The sequence below is a fragment of the Pipistrellus hanaki genome (genome assembly GCF_964339955.1).
Source record: "Pipistrellus hanaki genome assembly, chromosome: 1".
NCBI lineage: Eukaryota > Metazoa > Chordata > Mammalia > Chiroptera > Vespertilionidae > Pipistrellus > Pipistrellus hanaki.
In genome coordinates this window covers 157245318-157257553 of record NC_140503.1, presented here as the reverse complement: position 1 = coordinate 157257553, position 12236 = coordinate 157245318, and the positions used below count along the sequence as shown (strand labels likewise).

At 43.4% G+C, this 12236-nt stretch overlaps 1 protein-coding gene and 1 pseudogene across 7 annotated transcripts in view; both read right to left on the bottom strand.

Annotated features, from left to right (window-relative positions):
• ABCG2 (ATP binding cassette subfamily G member 2 (JR blood group)) overlaps window positions 1-12236 on the bottom strand; it is a 98315-nt gene that overhangs the window by 76636 nt on the left and 9443 nt on the right. For 2 of the 6 annotated variants that reach the window (XM_084882009.1, XM_084882014.1), the window contains exon 2: window positions 1891-2112. The gene's annotated coding sequence lies outside the window, so the exon portion shown is untranslated. Of the gene's footprint in view, window positions 1-1813; window positions 2113-4215; window positions 4537-4641; window positions 4657-12236 lie in introns of those variants that run through there. The other 4 variants (XM_084882011.1, XM_084882017.1, XM_084882016.1 and 1 more) reach the window with 3 other exon arrangements.
• On the bottom strand, window positions 5906-6598 carry LOC311613563 (large ribosomal subunit protein P1-like; annotated as a pseudogene). The gene has a single exon. The product of its transcript is annotated as a large ribosomal subunit protein P1-like (transcript).

The following is a 12236-nucleotide window of genomic DNA, read 5'->3' as shown; positions in this document are numbered from 1 at the left end:
CACACACACACACACACACAGGATGGGGAGTAAGGGAAGCCAGGCGACGAAGATTTCAGAGTTCAATGCTGACCAGGGGACAGATACCTGGAGTGTCCAACATCACAGTGAAAACAACTTGCTTTTAAAGGCAGAGGGTTTAAGCGGAGAGGGGTTTGGGGCAGTGGAAGCAAGGGCTCTCCCCCTCCCCACTTCAATTTTGGGTAGGGCTCTTCATTCAATCCAAAGACGTCTCAATTTGGAGATAACTGAGAAGAGAAACCAAGATGGTGGCAAAAGTAAACGCCTAACTGCAGCCTCACACAACAATTTCAAAATATACAACTAAAATATAAAGTAGACATCATCCAGAACTACAGGAAAGTTGACTGACTGGAAATTCTACAAGGAGAAGGAAAAAGAAAACCAGAAGGAAAATCAGAGGAGCTGTAAAAGCTTAAGGTACGGAGACAGGGTGTGCACATGGGGAGAGAACGGAGCCGGAGAGGAGGGAGAGGCTGAGTGCCTGGCTGGCGTTCCCTAGCGGGAAGGAGATAAAAGCTCCGGACTGTGCTGAATCCCAGTTCAGACTGCACTGAACCCCAGTTCTGGGCGAGACCCTGGGGACCCAGGCTATTACAGAGGGATTCTAAGCTGTAAGGCGGAAACTCAGGGGAGTGGTGAAAAGCAGAGCCCCGGAGTCGAGCACATTGCATACAGAGGACAGACTGTTGACTGTGCCGTTGGATTGCCCTTGTGGGAAGGAGACAAAAGCTCCAAACTGCTGAGCCCCAGTTCTGACTACACTGAACCCCAGTTCTAGACCAGATCCTGGGGACCCAAGCTCATATGGAGGGAATCTGGGATGTAAGGCAAAAAATAAGGGGAGCCGTGAAAGGAAGTCCTGGAGGCGCACACATTGCGCACAGAGGACGGACTGTTGACTGTGCCACTGGATTGCCCTAGCAGAAAGTAGGCAAAAGCTCCAGACTGCACTGACCCCCAGTTATGGATGAGTATTTTAAAGATTGATATTATAATACCACTAGAGGCCTGATGCATGAAATTCTTGCACTGGGGGGGGGGGGGGGGGTGTTAATTCCTCAGCCCAGCCTGCACCCTCTCTAATCTGGGACCCCTCAAGGGATGTCCGACTGCCCACACGGATCGGATCTAAACCGGCAGTCAGACATCCCCCTCACAATCCTGGACTCCTGGCTCCCAACTGCCTGCTCACCTGCCTGCCTGCCTAATTGCCCCTAACCACTTCTGCCTTCCAGCCTGATCACCCTCTAACCACTCCCTGCCAGCCTGATTGACGCCTAACTGCACTCCCCTGCTGGCCAGGTTGCCCTCAACTGCCCTCCCCTTCGGGCCTGAGCACCCACAACTGCCCTCCCCTGCCAGCCATCTTGTGGCTATGCTAATTGACTGCCACGCCACCATCTTTGAGGGTGTGGCAGTCAGTTAGCATATCCCCTCCTTATTGGCTCTGGGTGCCGCCATCTTTGCAATGGTGTGAGGGTCAATTAGCATTGTTCCTCTTGATTAGATAGGATCCACACAGTTGGGAAGCTGTAAGTCACTCAGCCAGGCCTCTTCCCACTAAACCACAAGGCTTATCCAGGGAAAGCTAAATGGCACATTAATTATTCAGTTTCTCAAACAAATGTTGATGCACATGGTACAACCACTTTAAAAACCATTCTTTTAAAAAAAATTAAGCTTATACCTAACATGTGATCCAACCATTTTACTCCCAGTTGAGCCCAATGAAATGAAGTGTCTCTATGTATCTGTACAGACATGTATACAAATAAAATGTTCATAGCACCTGTACTTGCATTAGGCAAAACCAGTGAAGTCCACTGCTGTCAATAAAGCTGTTTAAACAAACGTTCATGCACATACTTGACGTTTATCAGTATTTCTTTCTCAACTGTTTTTCGATTAAGTAGAAATCCACTCTTCACTTTTACTCGGTAGCAGATGTTATGGAAACTTAACACGGCTCCCTCAGGAAGCGTCTTCGGGTCTTTGGGGATGGTCCTGGGGAGGCCATCGCTGTTTGTTTGTGACACGGGGATAACAACTCAGTAAGTTCCGGACGTCATCGGGAGAGTGTCTGCCTTACTATAGAGAGAAAAGCAACAGTAAGTTGACAGTCAAATAAATGTACTAGATAACAACACACTTAAAACAAGTCTGTTTTGTGACAAACTTCCAGTTATAAAAGTAATAAGTCCTGGGGATGTGCAGCACAGTAAGTATAGTTAACAATACTGTATTATATGTTAGAAAGTGGCTAAGAGATCTTTAACGCTCTCACGCAAGAAAAGAAGAACTTGTAACTAGCGATGAATGTTAACAACTTACTGCGGTGATCATTTCACAATATATATAATTACTGAATCATTATGTTCTATACCTGAAACTTTTATATGTCAATTATATCTCAATTAAAAAAGAGTATCCTAGCCAGTGTGGCTCAATAGTTGAGCATCAACCTATGTACCAGGAGGTCAGGGTTTGATTCTGGTCAGGTTGCATGCCCAGATTTTGGACTCCATCTCCAGTAGGGGGCATGCAAGAGGAAGCTGATCAATGACTCTCTCTCACCACTGATGTTTCTCTCTCTCTCACTCCCTTCCTCTCTGAAATCAATGAAAATGTATATTTAAAAAGAGTAAAAAGAATAGAGACTCTAAATCTTTAAAAAGAATGTAAAATACCTCATTAATCACTTTTATATTGATTACATGTTTGGTAAAAATATTTTGGATTTATTGAGCTCAAAAAGATATATTAACATTAAAAAATAATGCCCAAATCCATTTTAAACTGTCCTGCAATAAAGAGCTCTATTTTCAGTGAACAGCTCATAGTACTGTAATAAGAAAAACCTTGGAACCCCTATCAAAGAGGTAGACACAACTCTGAATACATATACTCCAGCTGGATATCAATTAAATATCTAATAAGTCCAATAGGAAGAGTATAAAAATTACTCAAAACTCGTAAAACAGGAAAGAAATGAGTGGAGTTAAACCTATCTAGCTGGAAAAGAATTTTATGGTATGATTCAAGATCAGAGACTACATGATCACCTTCACCCCCTATCACTGTTTTTGGTATTTTGGTGGTAATTTTGGAGGTTATGATACAGGCATAACCAAAAAAATGGCTTAGCCAGGCAGTTAAGGATAAGAGAAAGTTTTCTGAATTTATAGCCCCAGGCTTTCTATCACTGCGTACAATGCTTCTTCAATCAGTAAGAAAATAAACTTCAAAATTGTTTGAGATGACATATTTAATTAATGGGTAAACAAACTTAAATTCCAGAAAGATTTAGAATTAAGTATAAAAATGATTATGAAAATCAATCCAGCCCTGGCCGGGTAGCTCTGGCCCTGATACACTGAGGTCATGGGTTTGTCCCCAGTCAGTGCACATACTAGAATCAACCCATGAATGAACAAATAAGTGGAACAACAAATCTGTTTCCCTCTCTTTATCCCTCTCCCTCTTTTTCTAAAATCAATTTTTAAAAAGAGGAACATATCTACAATGGAATATTACTCAGCAATAAAAAGGAATGAAATCTTGCCATCTATTACAACATGGATGGATCTAGAGGGTATTCTGCTAAGTCTTTCATATTTAATATCAAATGAAACCGGGAGGGACTAATTAAAACCTAGTCATCTCAATTGAATAGTTTTCTATTTTCCACCAATTGAATAGTTCTCTATTTTCCAACACCCACTGACCTTCCCAGCCACTGGCATCCCAAAGGGCTGTCACCACTCACTCAGCAGTTCCAGGGCTGGGACCTCAGGGTCCCTGTGCTCAGAGGCGGAGCACTCACAGTCATTCACAGAACCGCGGGGATGAGTGCCCACACAGTCCCTGAGGAGCTAAGGAAGCGGGTCCTACTTCCCAGGACGTCAGGCGTGTGTCCTGTGCCCTCCCAGCGGGAAGCTTCTCCCAAACCTCCCGGCTCCTCTCCAGGCTGCCTCCCCCAAGGACCCCACTCGCGGGCGGGCGCTCCTGGACTCCCTCTCCCCTTCTGCGCGCTGGGCACTCCGTCTGTAACCACAGACTCGGATCAGTCCCGGGCGGGTCAGCCCCTGGCGGGAAAGCCAAGCCGGGCAGGAGGCGACCTTCCCTGGATCAACGCCCACAGTCCCTCCCGCAGCCCGCCCTCCGCGCGCCCCCCGCGCGCCCTGCACTCACGCGCGCGGCTAACATCTGGGGAGGCGCCGGCCCGCGGTCACGGTCACGGTCACGGTCACGGCAGCGGTCAGCGAGCCGGAGGCGAGGAGAAGAGCACAGTGGGAGCGAAGGAGGGTTGCACCTGGCACACCTCCACCTCGGGCTGCGGACCGGGAGAGCGCCTCCCCTCCCTTGCGCCCCAGGCTCCCGGGGTCCGAGCCCCCAGGAGAGCAGAGGGCGTGGCGCGCCTGCCCCGCTGGGCTGAGCGCTGCGGCGGTAGCGCTGGTTCTGAGTTCTGTCTGCACTGGACCCTGCTGCTACCCGCCCGCGGGCCCGGGTCAAGGAGCACCCCGGGACAAATAAATACTCTGTGTCCGGGGCTGGGAGGAGATGGACAGCTGGCCACGAGCCGGGTGATCCCCGGACGCCACCCCAGCTCATCAGTACCTCGTCTCCCCGCGTGGATCTGGTCACCGCCGGGCCCCGCCTGAGACCAGGGGACGCGGACGCCTGGGCTTTTTTCACTGTCGCCCGCTGAGCATCCAGAGCAAGTGGTGGTCTCTATTGAATGAGCTTCGGAGACATTCATTAGGTTTCGACGCCCCAGGGCCAATGGAATCAGGAGCTAAATCTATGGGGCAACTGGGGGATGGGGAGGGGAAGAACACTTTCTGAATGGAAATATGAGTAGAATCAGTTTACATGCATTCTTCACAGTCCTGTAAGTATGGAAAAGCTGGAACGTGATTTGCAGATTCGGGAAAAGGATTGGTTATCGGCTTTCTGAGTGTGAATGGCCATGTCCAGATTCACCTGCTGAAGCTGCTTCCCGAAATTAGTACCTGAATCTAGGTAGGTAGTTTCTGGTTTGCATTTACAAACAAAAATTGTAATACCCGTTAAAGTGTTTCTTAGACCCGAAGAATTACTGTTAATGCTTTACCCCGTACAAGGAAGTTTTAGCCAGGAGACTTCAGTAAGAATATTGATTATATGGTTTTAAAATTATATTAAAAATACAATACTGTATACTTTTAAAGGACTTAAAAGTGTATATCTATTAAACACCCAAACACTCAGGTGAAATTGGGGTTGTTGGTGGTGGGTTTTGTTGTCATTATTCAATTTCTGAATCACATGAAAGACCCTTAAAACCCCACATACAAATACATTTGTCATTTTAAGCCAAGATTGGGAAAAATTCTCCAATGGCTCTTGATAACTGTTTGCAAAATTAAAAAAAAAAAAAGCCTTCTAAAGATAAAACTTTATTGATATATCAGTAAAAATGAAAAAATTAAAAAAAATTTAAATCAATAAAATATATTTTTAAAAAAATGAAAAAATTTTCAGCAACCTCTAAAGGCAACCAAGAGGGGACTGCTAAAAATTGAGAAAACACACATGACATTGATGAAAAAGCACATAAAAAACAACAGGCTAGTAAGTTGAATATAGCATTGTGCAATTACGTAAAATAAAAACAAACCAAAAAAAAACATACATAGAAAATAGTTGACAATACAAAAAAAAAATGTTTGTCTTCTGGGTAATAACATGATTTTTTTTTTTTTTCAGCTTTAGTGAAATTTTCTAAATTTGATATAATACAGACATATAACTTTTTTTTTTTTTTTTTTTTTTTTTTTTTTTTTTTTTTTTTTTTTTTTTTTTTGCAATAGAGGTCAGCTTTTGTTAACTGTGAACTGTGTTACAAAAGAGCCAGTTTAGTCAAAAAGACCAAAGCCCATGTCATCATCAGACTCCTCAGATTCTTCTTTCTTTGCTTCCACTTTCTTCTTCTCAGCCGGGGCAGCAGAGGTGGAGGGAGCAGGACCTCCTGCTGGTGTAGCACTAGCTGCAGGGGCAGGTCCACCAGCCCCTACATTGCAGATGAGACTCTCAATGCTGACATTGGCCAGAGCCTTTGCAAACAAGCCTGGCCAGAAAGGCTCAACATTTACACCAGCTGCTTTAATGAGGACATTGATCTTATTCTCCATCACCTCACTCCATCATCGTGCAGGATAAGGGCCCAGTAGATGCAGGGGAGCTCTGAGACTGAGGCCATGATGAGGGTGAGTGCTGGGCTAGTCCCGGATGAAGTGAGGGCCTCGCCCAACGTGGCTTTAGCTTCCTCGGAAGAACCGAGCACCTTACCAGCAGCTGGGGAAAGGGGCCAGATATATAACTTTTATAACTGGAAAAATGAGTGCTATTTAAAGGCAAAAATAGCCGAAGCTAGTTTGGCTCAGTGGTAAAGCGTTGGTCTGCGAACTGAAAGGTCCCAGGTTCGATTCTGGTCAAGGGCATGTACATTGGTTGTGGGCACATCCCCAGAAGGGGGTGTGCAAGAGGCAGCTGGTCGATGTTTCTCTCTCATTGACATTTCTAGCTCTCTATCTTTCTCCCTTCCTCTCTGTAAAAAAATCAATAAAATATATTTTAATAAATAAATAAATAAATAAAGGCAAAATTAGATAAAATGTCAGTGTTTACTTTTAGTAAGTGTACAGATGTAAAATAGATAGATGACAATCCTTAGAGTCATAACCTCATCCAACATAGGGCTAAAACCACTAAAACAAACAACAAAAAACTTTCTGCCTTGTTTTTAGTCTAACTTAAAAAATATTTTTATTTGTGATTTTTTCATACTAATGCCAGTTTATTTTCTAGCCAATGGTATATTTTAACCTAATCTCACCCTAATACTTTCTCAAGCTGATCATTTCCATTTTGTTTGACAATGTGGACCAAAGAAAGAAAGAAAGATGCTCCCATAAGTCATACATTTCTAATTGGGAACTGTGCAGGTCATAGAATATAGTCATGTTGCTGAGACCGGTTTGGCTCAATGGATAGAGCGTCAGCTTGGGGACTGAAGGGTCCTGGGTTCGATTCCGGTGAAGGGCATGTACCTTGGTTGCGGGCATATCTCCCAGTAGGGGGTGTGCAAGAGGCAGCTGATCGATGACGCTCTCTCATCGATGTTTCTAACTCTCTATCTCTCTCCCTTCCTCTCTGTATAAAATCAATAAAATATATTTTAAAAAAAAGAAAAAAAAAAGAATATAGTCATGCCCTAAACTTTTTTTTTCCAATAGGGAGGACTTACTTTTTTTTTTTTTTTTGTCAAATGTTTTTTAATTTATTTATTTGAGGGAGGGAGGGAGAGAGACTCATTAGTTGTTCCACTTATTTATGCATTCATTAAATGGGTTGATTCTCTGTGTCCTGACCAGGGCTCCAACCCAAAACTTTGGCATATCAGAGAGATGATCTAACCCACTGAACTACCTGACCAGGCTAGTGAAAGATTTTAAAGCAATCCCTGCCCACTGTTCTTGTGCAATTAGGTTAACACACCTTTACAATTTCTAAATACCCCCTTGAAGGTATAACCACCCTCAAGAGAGCACATGATCTTGTTAACTATCCTGTTATTCAATCGCTGTCTTGGTCTCTCTCAGCTGCATGTAATCTTCCTTAAATTCCTTCCTTGTTTTCCAATGAAGAAAAGAAACTTCAACACTGTCCTTCTCTGGAGCATTTGAGATCTGGCTTCCTGGCAACTGTGGTCAATTTTGGCTCAAATAAACTCTTACATAATATTTTTTATAACTGTGGACATTTCTTACATCAAATGATGTATAAGAGCCAACATGCTCCACCTAGAAAGAATTCAAGTAAGGCAGTGCCCTACTACAAAAATAACAGGTATGGAATATTGACTATGTTTGCTTACTGTACTATTTGAACACAGACATTGACTTTCTTGTAGATGTTCAATAACCAACAGCATGGGAATAAAGTTGCTCTCCCTCAATTGTCACATGTGTCCATGTGTATGTAAAAGTATTTCATGTCATAAGTACATTTTAGGTTCTGAGTCAAGAAAGCTCCATTTTATTTTATTTGTCCTGTTGCTTATAACAAAGGGGGAGAGTTGATTGTTATTCAGAGATGGAGGACTTGGGATGCTTTTGGTGAAATGGTGTTGGTTTTTCTTTCCCTTAGAGGAGTAATTGCATTGTTTGGGAGGCTTTGGCTGTGGGGATTAGGACATTGATAGAAGTATTTGATTCATAAGTAGAGGAGTGGGTTCTGCCTAAAAGTAAACTTGAGCCTGGCTGGTGTGGCTCAGTGGTTGAGCATTGACCTATGTACCAGGAGGTCACAGTTTGATTCCTAGTCAGGGCACATGCCTGGGTTGCAGGCTCAATGCCCAGTGTGGGGTGTGCAGGGGGCAACTAATCAATGATTCTCATTATTGATGTTTCCATCTCTCTCTCCCTCTCCCTCTGAAATCATAAAAAATATATATTTTTTAAAAATAGACTTGAAATCAGGACCTAAGTAAGCAGCAATGATTTTTATCAGTTAAATACAAAATATGTTTGTGAATCCCAAAGAACAGGAAGTCTCTTAAGAGTACTGCCAATTCTTTGATTTGGCTTTGCTTTTTAAAGCTGCTTCCTCCTTGGCCAGGAGCTGTTCACCTTTTCCTGAAGCCTGGCTAACAGCAGGGAACATTAGGAAATATCCAACAAATTCCTGTAGTTCTGTTTCCTTCAACTTCCACAGGCAGAAAACTCTTTTCTGAAGCACAACCACCAAAGCTGTTTGTGTCTTGGGCTCTTCTCTAACAAAAGGCTTGAAAAATCTTTCAAAGACCCCAGTAGATTCCAACATCCCCGTTCACCACTGTGCACATTCTCCCTCTAGGCATGAGTTGCTTGACTCTCTGAGGCTTCTATGATAAAGCCAAGATTCTAAAAGTTATGTAAGCATCAAATCCCTAGGGGTTTGTGTTCCAGTTCTATTTAGAGCTGCAGAAGTTCTCTTCTCTCTTGGAACATTCGGGGTCTAAACTTTCCTTGTTTTTAAAATATATTTTTAATGACTTCAAGAGAGAAAGGGAGAGGGAGAAAGAGATAGAAACATCAATGATGAGAGAGAATCACTGATCGGCTGCCTCCTGCATGCCCCACACTGGGGATCGAGCCCACAGCTTGGGCATGGGCCCTGGCCAGGAATTGAAACGTGACCTCTTGGTTCATAGGTTGACACTCAATCAATAAGCCATACCGTCTGGACTAAACTTTTCTTTTCAGACTACCTTCCAATATACATACACACTGATTCCAACTCCCTTGAGGGTAAAAAAGAAAAACCATCCTATATTCCTATATAATAAAAGCCTAATATGCTAAGTGTCCAACTCTCTGACTGTTAGACTGTTCGACCAGTCTCTATGCTGTGCTCTGACCACCAGGGGCAGACACTCTGACCTGTAGGTTAGCTTGCTGCTGGGGTCTGGCAAGAAGAGCTGGACATGCCCTGGAGCCCTCCCGCGGTCCCTCTCCAGCCCTGATCATGCAACCTCCCCGAATCTGGGACCCCTTGGGGGATGTCAGAGAGCTATTTTGGCCTGATCCCCACAGGCTAAGCTAAGGGCGCCCACCGGGTGCACAAATCTGTGCACCAGGCCTCTAGTGTAAATATAATACAAACAGCCCACAGGTACATATTTCATTCTGAAATGTTACCATCCTCTTTCACTTTCATAAATATACTCTACTCCTTCCTTTGTATGTGGTCACCAGTCTCATCACTTCTTCATTTACAGTGTTTAAGGGAATCTCTTCCCATTCCCTCTGACCTTCTATTGGCTTAGCCCATTATTACTTTATATCTGGAATGTTTTTTTAACTATTCTCTGCTCACAACACTCTCTCCTCTAATACAACCTAAACTATCCTACACCTTGTTCCCAGTACAATATTTTTTTTAATACATTTTATTGATTTTGTACAGAGAAGAAGGGAGAGAGATAGAGAGCTAGAAACATCGATGAGAGAGAGTCATCGATCAGCTGCCTCTTGCACACCCCTCACTGGGGATATGCCTGTAACCAAGGTACATGCCCTTGACTGGAATCGAACCCGGGACTCTTCAGTCCCCAAGCAGACGCTCTATCCATTGAGCCAAACTGGTCTCGGCCAATCTTTATTCTAGAACCAACAAAGTCTTTCTTCATATCCGGCTTGTTATGAATTAACAAAATACTGCTATGAGAACAAATTGTCGAAACACCATTTGTCCTTCTCCCCAGGGAAAGAATCAGCTCCAAACCCCTAAGCCTGAGCAGCACAGCCACCACAGCCTGGGACCAAGGGGCCTGTCCCCACTCTTTGGCGAGACAGCCCTGCTGCAACGCTAGAGGCCAGCATGCCTCTCACAGTCATACCTCTGATTTTCCCACTTCTGTCCCTTGGCTCACACTCTTGCTTCTCAGGCCTTTCCCCACTCTCACATCTTCAAATCTAAGATATATTTTAAAAATATGTTCCTATTGATTTTTAAAGAGAGGGATAGAGAGATAGAACCATTAATGGGAGGTTTACAGAAGTTAGATGTAGGCCTCACCTTTGGGTAAGTAAAAAAGGGGGGATTTATAGAAGTCAGTATATAACTCTGCTCCTAGCAGCATAGTAAGGATACCAGCGGGATCATAAAGGAAAGACACAGGCAGAGTCGCTGTGCAGGCTTCCTTATGGCCTCTCTCTCCCACACGGGGTCACGCAGAGCACACTCATCCCAGCTATGAAAGCTCAACAACATGGGGGCAATATTTTGTCCCAGGGGAGCCCACAGAGACTTAAGAGCCCAAGCTTCATATTGGGGGCTGAGTATGTAGACACACTCTGCCTAGATTGTATCAAAATGTCAGACTCCCAGACATTCAGCATAAACAATATTGTCTGCACAAACAATCTAAACAAAACCACTCTTTTTTATATATATATATATATTTATATTTTATTGATTTTTACAGAGAGGAAGAGAGAGGGATAGAGAGTTAGAAACATAGATGAGAGAGAATCATCGATCAGCTGCCTCCTGCACACCCCCTACTGGGGATGTGCCCGCAACCAAGGTGCATGCCCTTGACAGGAATCGAACCTGGGACCTTTCAGTCCGCAGGCCAATGCTCTATCCACTGAGCCAAACCGGTTTCGGCGCAAAACCACTCTTATCAGTTAACTGTTGACTGGGGACTTCTTGTGACCCAACTTCCCAGATACCAGATAAGGACCAATCTCAGGAGCAGGCTTTTCTGAAGATAACAGTCCCTGATGTGCTGTTTTCTGCAAAGTAAGGTACTCCCATTTTCTAACTTAACAAACTAAATCTTACCAACTGCTCAAATAACCCATTTAAAGAAATAATTAAAATCATAAATACGGTCAATCTTCATTCTTTTAAATGTCCCATCATTTTCTATAAATGTAGTAAGATTTCAACTTTAAATCAAAAAACCTAAATCACTTATTTAATCACACATTTGAATTGGACAGGCAAAATTGTTCTCAGAGTCCAAATTCTATTCAATCATATAAATATCCTAAATAATAAAAGGCTAATATGCAAATCGACTGAATGGCAGAATGACTGGTTACTATGACACACACCTACCACAAGGGGGCAGATGCTCAGTGCAAGAGCTTCCCCCTGGTGGTCAGTGGGCTCCCACTAGGGAAGTGACACTCAGCCAGAAGCAGAGCTCATAACTGGCAAGCCCAGTGGTGGTGGCGGGAGCCTCTTCTGCCTTTGCTGCAGTTGGACATCCCCTGAGGGCTCCCGGACTGCGAGAGGGTGCAGGCCAGGCTGAGGTAACCCCCCTCCCCAAGTGCACAAATTTTGTACACTGGGCCTCTAGTATAAAATAACCAATAGGGGAAATTCTTTAATATAAAAATATTAACATGGATTTCATTATCTTAAATACTTCTATGATTAATTCTAAATCTTCTTAGAATGAAAATTGCTTTAATACTAAAAAACCCCCGAAATGTCTCACTAGCATTGTTGGCAGATATATAATCTTCTTAGAATGAAAGTTGCTTTAATACTAAGAAAACTAAATATCTCACTAGCATTGTTGGCAGATATATCTTTTCAATGTCATATAGTTAGAATCATACAGTATGTAGCCTTTCCAGACTGACTTCTTCACTTAATAATATGCATTTAAG